Source organism: Chrysochloris asiatica, unplaced genomic scaffold, assembly GCF_000296735.1.
Source record: "Chrysochloris asiatica unplaced genomic scaffold, ChrAsi1.0 scaffold00193, whole genome shotgun sequence".
In the NCBI taxonomy this organism is placed as follows: domain Eukaryota; kingdom Metazoa; phylum Chordata; class Mammalia; order Afrosoricida; family Chrysochloridae; genus Chrysochloris; species Chrysochloris asiatica.
This window is the reverse complement of record NW_006408711.1, coordinates 4,938,478-4,946,449: the sequence shown is the minus strand read 5'-3', so window position 1 is coordinate 4,946,449 and position 7,972 is coordinate 4,938,478. Positions and strand designations below refer to the sequence as shown.

The following is a 7,972-nucleotide window of genomic DNA, read 5'->3' as shown; positions in this document are numbered from 1 at the left end:
TTTTGTCTTAGAGTATGTTTTGTAGAGTGATATCAGAAATAGTACTGCTCTAGGTAGCAGACTAATTCATTCAATAATTTTTATTGTCAATTAATTAAATATGATATACAAATTTAGTTATCAAGGAAAAAAACTAATAAGGATGAAAACATTTAATCCATGTTGATGACTGCTTGCAAAAACTAATAATAATTACAATAACCATTCTTCCATGGTAACTCTTATTTTCTCATCTAATGTTGGGATTTGGGTCAAAAAGGGAAAATCCTTCTATGTACATAGTTACCACAGGTTTGAAAAAAGACCACTGACCAATTCAAGAGACATTAGTTTATTATAGAAAAGAAAAGAAAACAGATGATTTGTGGACAGGATAACGACAGTTGTCTCCAGTGGTGGCCGACTAGACAATCAAAATTTTCCACATAAGGGGACTGGGCTAGTCTTTCTATATCATGTGTATACACGTGGCACATGTGTCAGGGCAATTTAAGGTGATATGCATATTATGGAAAAGGTAAGAATTCCATAAGGTGTAGGACTGCCTGCCCCTTCATAGATAACAGAGATGATGTATAATTGGAGGAGGGGGCTATCAGCTCCTTTCTAGCTTATGTGTAATTAAAACATGAGAACAAGGAGTTTCAGTATGCCTAGCAGGAGATGACAATTGTGTATAATTGAAGCATGAGATAGGAGGTGCAGGGGCAAGGGGTAGTATATATGGTTTGAGTTGACATTAGGGTGGCCGTTTTGGAGAGTTTGCACTCTGTCCCTACAGTCTACCCCAATTCCCCTAAATGTCCCTCACAATCTTATCATCAGTCTTCTGCATGATCCCTTGGATCTAGGCATTAGAGAATTGTAATCAAAGGCCGCAGCAACCATATATACTATAACAAAACATTATCTCCTGGCACAAGATCCCAACAATTGATAGAAGAATAGGCACCATGCTGAAGGTAAGGAGCTAAGCCAACTTGAAAAGGGGCCAGTAGATAACTGCTAGATTGTGGAGTGAAGCCCCTGCATCTGTGGCATGGCCATGGAATTGTTATGGTAATAAGCAGGTGTATACTCACAACATTCAGTATGAATGAGAGCACAGGTGCCCCCAGAGCAGCGGTGAGAATATCTAGGGCTATGCAAATTTGCAGTACCGCCATGCTCATTTACTCTGTCTCTGTTGACAACAATGTGAGGAACATGGTGGGTTTCATTTAAAACAGCTTTGCCAGACCCTCAACTTGCCATTCCCCATCAATAAATTTGGCCCCAGGAGCCAAAGTTGCAAGGAGGTAAAACAAGCAGGAGCTATGTTTGATCCAATGGTATCATCTGTACACTGTGTTCCAGTTACTGGGTTTAAGAGGCAGGCATTTGTAAATGGTGCTAGAGCTATAAAGCTGTCCCCATGTGCACTTGCCTGTCTAATTGTGGGATAGGTAGGGCCTTCCATGACACCCACATGCCCAGAACCAGACCCAGGGTAAGGGGTAGGCTTTGACACTAGCATGATCCTGTGCCCCCATTCAGAAGGAGAAGTCACTTGAAATGACTTGGCAGCATGCTTATTGTGAAAGCTAACCCCTATGGCTGTTATTTGCAGGGGCATTTTCTACACACTAGTGGGTCTTATAGTTCAGTTGGATATGTACTGCTAACAGTCACCCAGGCCATCCTCATATAGCATAACCCTGAGGGTGTGTGCCCTTAACTTGCTCAAGTAACAGATGTAACATCTGGGAACAGGTACAGTCTCAGGAGGGAAGTTGTATAGAACACTCAGCTGGAAGCATTGGGAAGTGGTCTGCAGACCAGTTGCACCACTTTGTTAAGTAGGCCCAGGCACTGACATTGGCAGATGCAATTCTCTATGGCATGTTAGCAGTGGAAAAGATGGGGAGTTCTCTACACATCCACCAGTTGATGGATTCCTCATGTCTCAAATCATGGTGGCCCAACTGACATAAATATTGTTTCATATTCTAAGGACAAGAGAGGTGAGAAATGCTGCCAGAGAAAAGTCATGTCCATTAAGTCCCTGATTCCCCACTTTCAATACCATACTGTTTGCCCCTGAGGGCCCTATTGGAATAGGAAGCTTGTGTAGTCCAACATGGGGACTGCACTGTTCCATAGGCTTAAAACAGGAGTCTCCTGAGGGATGGAGTCCCTCCTGGGATAAAACACCGTAGGTTTTTAGGAGGTTCTTAGTGAAACAATGGGGATTCCTGTAAACCTACCTCTTACCCTACTTCCCATGGGGCCAAAAAAACAAACCAAAGGGAACATGATTGCCATACCCAGGCAAGGGAGACAATGGACCTGAGTTTAGATCCTAAGGCAACAGCAAGAAAAGATTATGAGATTTCCAGGCACCAGCAAACAGCAATTGCTTATAGGGATATTTGGATTCGCATGGCCTTCTGATCCTGTGTGTGAGCCCAAATGCCCTCCACAGTTTCATTCCCCAGAGGGCTCATTGTGTCATTAGCCATTCTTGTGTTTTCCACTGTGTTATCCATAATGTTATTCCTCTGTACACTGCCCAGCTGCCTGTGCACAGGACAAGGGGCTGGGCTCATGCATCATTACAATCCAAGCAGCCCTCAACTCAGCCCACTGGCTACTTTGACCTGTGCCCTGGTCGATCCACATACCTTCCATGGCTGGTTGTTTAACTATTGCAGACCACTGTGGGGAGTTACCTAAAACTGAGCCATCCATGTACCAAGCATCCTTGGGAATTTTCCCATTATCCTCCATATGTAACTCTCCCATGGAGGCACTTCTGTCATGGGCACCTGGTGTTCCACTGGTGACATAGGTCAAGGGTCTGGTGTAACTTAGCACTCGAGGAGTTGGCTGAGACTACACTCCTCTGCTGCAAATATGCATACCAAATGGCCAATGTGCTGCATTGAGCCAACCCCAACTGGGGCTTAGCAAAGTCCTTGACCCACCCCTGTATGGGTAGTGTGTCCACACTCTTACAGGGGCCTCCTTTGTAATGTCTTCTACAAGCTGCAAGCTGTTGAACAGCACACATAGTTGCCTTCTAAAGGGCTCCATTGGTTTTCTGCTCCTATCCACAGCTGAGACTAAAATTCTAAGGGAATCCATCAATCCTGTTGCTGTTACCAAAGGTCCCAACCATACTTCTCAAGGTAACTGGTGATATCCGATTCATACTGTTGCCCTACCACTATGGTCGCAAGAAACTGTACATATTTTACTGCTACTTAATCCTCATTAAAGGACTGCTTCAACTTGGGAGTCCAATTCCAAATTCTTCCTTTCTTTACTAGGCTGAACAGAGGGTGCAAATTTTGTGCTAGATGGGGAACAAAGGGCCTCCAATACTCCAACATTCTCAGCACTGTTTTCAACTCTTTACTTTCATAGATCAGGAGTATGCTTTAACTTTGTCAATTATGGCTTTGAGAACTACCTTTGTCATACCTGACCACACAACACCCAGGAATTTGACAGCTGATCCAGGGCCCTGCAATTTGGCTTCATTGACAACCCAGCCCCTGGAATTCAGGTGTAACACTAGCTGTGACACTCCTTGTTTAAGCGAGGACAGAGTATTACAGGTTAACATGTTATCATCAATATGTGGGCTTATGCCACTTTTCTAGGTCCTGGGCAACTTGCCCACGTCACACTGTGGGGCTGTGGACATACCTCTGTGTGAGAGTTGTGAATGTCCACTGTTCTCCATGTCATTTGTAGGAAAACTGTTCTTGGTTGTCAGCATCAATGTAGATACATTAAAAAGGCATACTTAGCTAGGTCAAGCACAAAGTGATAGGTAACTAATCATTCTCCAATATTGTTGAGGAGGGAAGCAATGCGAGGTTCAACTGCACAAAGGGGGTGCATCACCTTGTTAAGCTCACAGTAGTCTATAGTTACATGCCAAAATCCATCTGGCCTCCACATTGGCCATACCAATCTATTGAATGGTCTGTGAGTAGACCTAATATTCTCCATCAAATTCAACTATAGTGGTTATGATCTCCTTATGCCCCCCAGGTAGGCAGTATTGCTTGATCTCAACCTCCCAATGAGGAAGGGGGTAAGTGGACTGGGGTCCACTTTGCCCATCCCCAAATAAAAGATTTTATCACATAGACCCTTAAATGTAACTCTTCTGTGGTCATAATAAGTGTCATCCCTTCTAGTAAGTCCATGCCCTGGATATATTCAGGAAGAGGAGAAATGTATACTTTATATTCCTTAGTGGATAAACAGCCAATCAGCAGAGTCAAAGCCACTTGGGACACTTTAACTGTGCTATTCCCATATCTATCAATAATACTCAGCAGCCCCTGGAACTGGTGAATGACTCCATGAACCAGGGTGCGCTCAGTCCTGGTGTCCACTAGAGCTAAAACAGATTGCTTACTCCTTGGAGACCAATGTATGGTTAATTCCACATGGGGACTCTGGTATCCCAATAGTTTCCATATCTGAGGGCTGGGGAAACCTTGGCCCCACCTCTAGTCAAGGAGTATGGCATTGGCCATGCCAGCGGCTCATTAGGAGCCATGGGCCTTTGAAAGTCCTATACTCTGGTGAATTGCTGCTCAAGGAGGAGTTTCTGCCACAGTTTCACCAGGGCCTTGGTAGGCTGTTTGCTAATTTTGTCCCAGAGGGTACCTGCAGCAAACAAGGCAATCAATATTTGCTTTATAGTAAATCAAACTGGGCCTGTTTTATTTTCCCACTAATTCCCCACCTGTCTTCACACAGCTCAAACATTCTAGTAGCACGCCTTTTCAGTTTCACTGAGGTCTACTACAACCTGAGCAGACCAGGATACTGGCTTTCCCACCATAGAGCTCAATATGGACACCACTGGTTAGCAGCTAGTTGTAAAATCTCATCCCCCATTACACCTGTGAACTCATTATCTGGGCCCTGATAATGTTCTGTGTATAAGGCATGCTTCATCCCAAGTTCCTTAATTGTATCCTGAAGTTTCTCCTTAGCCATCCAGTGTATGGGGGAAGCTAGAATATCTCCCTCATTTGGCCAGGCTGCCTGCAGGCTGCAATTACCCATGCCAGGAGTGATACTACCTGTTTCTCATTGATTGCCTGTAGAGGTACACTCTCAATGCAGGGTGGGTAGAAGCAGAAGCCATTTTAGACATTTCAAGAATGGTGAGGACTATCCCATCAGCCCCTGTGTCCCACATGCAGAAGAGTCAAGTAGTGACAGATTCTTTCCTTTTCTGCCTGTACTGAGTTATCAGTTCTATTAACTTGGCAGACAATGTGACAGCTCATTGTGACAGCTCATTGTGACAGCTACTGGCATTCAGGGACTAGCAGATCAACTGGCTGGGTGGGGCTGATCTGTTTTAATTTTAGTAATCATAAACTGTCTGGTCTCAAGATATGGGACCCCTATCTCTTCTTCTGAGTTTTCCCCTCAGATTTAGTTGAGGACTCGCACAGGTCCTACACAATCCACCTTCATAATTACTGTTTTCACATGTTGTTGTAGCGAGCGCTGTCCTTTCACTTTTGCAAAACAGCAAGTTGTAGTCTCCATGGAGGAATCAGATGTTTAGAGATGGATGGCTAGGGCTTTGGTAGTACTAGCCTGGGTTACTCAAACTTCTCTTTCTTAAAGCACCTCATCCTTCTATCTCTAAGCTTCTGTCTGTGCAACCATCTCTGTTTCTGTAGTAGCACAGACAGCATATAGGAGGCAACCAACACCCTAGTATCTTTCTTAGCTTTTTAGACCCCAACTCCATATAAGAAGCCTATCTATACTGTGGCATTTTTATAGTGTCCCCATACTCACATTCTAGTCCCCAAGTCTCCAGCAACTTTGCTAAGGGACAGAGCATGAAGGCCAATGGCCATCCCAGGATTCCCTTCACAGAATCCTTTTTTCTCTCCCATCTCATTTCAGGAGTCCAAAGATTTTTTTCAATTTTCTGGCTGGCTCTACAATTGTTGGAATTTAGACCCAGAAGGGTAAAAGCCTTCTGTGTACATAGTTGCCAAGCGATTGGGAAAAAAAAAAAAAAAACAATTCAAGAAGCATTAGTTTATTGCAGAAAATAAAATAAAAGATGTGGTTTTGAGATAGGGAAATTTACTCACTATAATGAGGACAGCTGTCTCCAGTGATGGCCAGTTGGACAGTCAAGATTTTTTGTGTGACAGGTGTGAGCTGTGGTCTTTTTAGATCATAGGGTATGCGTATAGCTTCACATGCATCAGAACAGTTAAGGTGGTATGTGGAACATAGAAAAGTTAGGAAAGCCACAAGGTGCAGGGATGCTTACCCCTTCATAGAGAACAAAGAATTTCAGTATGCATAGTGGGAGGAGGGGGCTATTGACTCCTTTGTTGCATATGCATAACTAAAACATGAGAAATAGTAGCTCAGTATGCATAACAGGAGGAGGGGCTGTCTGTTCCTTGCTAGCATATAACTAAAGCACGAGATAGCAGGGACAGGGGGAAGTGAAATAGTTTGAATTGACATTAGGGTGGCCATTTGGAACATTTGCTCTCTATCCCTACTTCTGAGTTTGATAATTCATTGCAATGGCCACACAAAACTCAGACAGTTATAGAGTTTATTGAAGAAGTTAACAGGTTACAGTTCAGGGTCAGAGATGTTTGGAGCCCAGTTCTTCCAGCCAGGACAGCCTCCCCTCAGTCATGCCTACAGGAAGATCTCTCTCTTTTTTTATAAAACTCTTTTAAGTCTGCTAATAAATGCTCAAGCAGTATGAACTGCAAGGTCAGTGGTTCAAGATCACCAGTTGCTCCTCGGAAACCCTATACAGGGTCACTATGGGTCAGAACCGACTCCATGGCACTTAACAACAACAACAACAATAAATGCTCAAAGAGCACCCCACCCAACCATAAGCCTCAGCCTGAAGGGGTGTGGTGTTGTCAGGCTACCCAAATAAATTGCCTGGAGGCATCCTACTCTCCAAGCAAGCTTCTTGCCCAAAGTCAATCATCTTTACTTGTTCCATGAGCTGGGAAGCCCGCAGCTATGTCTCATGCTCTGGGTCTTGGTTCTGTTGCTGGTGTCACAGTTTTTTTTTTTGCACCTGGGTGGAGGAAGTTCAATGCACAGGGATCTCATGGCCCAAATGATGAATTCCACTCCTGGATTTTCTTCTTGATGGTAGTATTATGATCCTCCCTCCTGCTTCTGGTATGGCTTATTTTAAACCCACATGAGCATTCCAAGTTTTAACAATCACAATTAACTTTGTTAACAAGCATAACTGTCTCAAATCATTTTATCAACATCTTACCCCATCTTTTACTGCCCGGATCCATCAGGACAAAAATGTTTGGTGGGAGTTGCAAAGGATATGAGGTAGAAGAATCATATGAAATAACTCACTGCACTGCCTCAGTACTCTTTTCTTGTTTGTTCTGGTTTTTCTCTATTCCAGTTCTAGTTCAAGCTGGGTATTCACAAATCCCTGTTCCTTAATCTTTCATTTAAGCATGCTTCTGTCCAAGATCTTTTCCTTCCTCTATCTCAACAACAGAATAGAAACACCAGCAGCACTACAGTCTGTAACTGTATGATTAGCCACAACATCCTATAAAGAATAAAAAGTACTTTGGTCACTAGTTTTAGTATCAGTTCTTTTTAAAACTACAACAAAAAAAAAGTCATCTTTCTTTGGTTGAGAGTTTCCATATCTTGAAAGAAGTTAGTTTTGCAATTCAATGATATCTAGCATATACATGTATGTATATGCAACTCCATTCCTGCACAATGGAATGGAAATCCGGTAGTGAAAAGGCTTCACTTATTGCTCAAGCTCTGCTATTTTCATGCTATGCGAGATATTTAACATCTCTGTGCCTTCATTTTCTCATCTGTAAAACAAAAATGATAGCATATGTTTTTCTTTATTCAAAGAATGGTTATGAGGATGACAATTAACACCAGGTAT

The 7,972-nt window shown here is 43.2% G+C and overlaps 1 pseudogene; it reads left to right on the top strand.

The window, feature by feature from the left end:
* The first annotated feature begins 3,341 nt into the window (after positions 1–3,341).
* LOC102826951 overlaps positions 3,342–7,972 on the top strand; it is a 156,567-nt pseudogene continuing 151,936 nt past the window's right edge.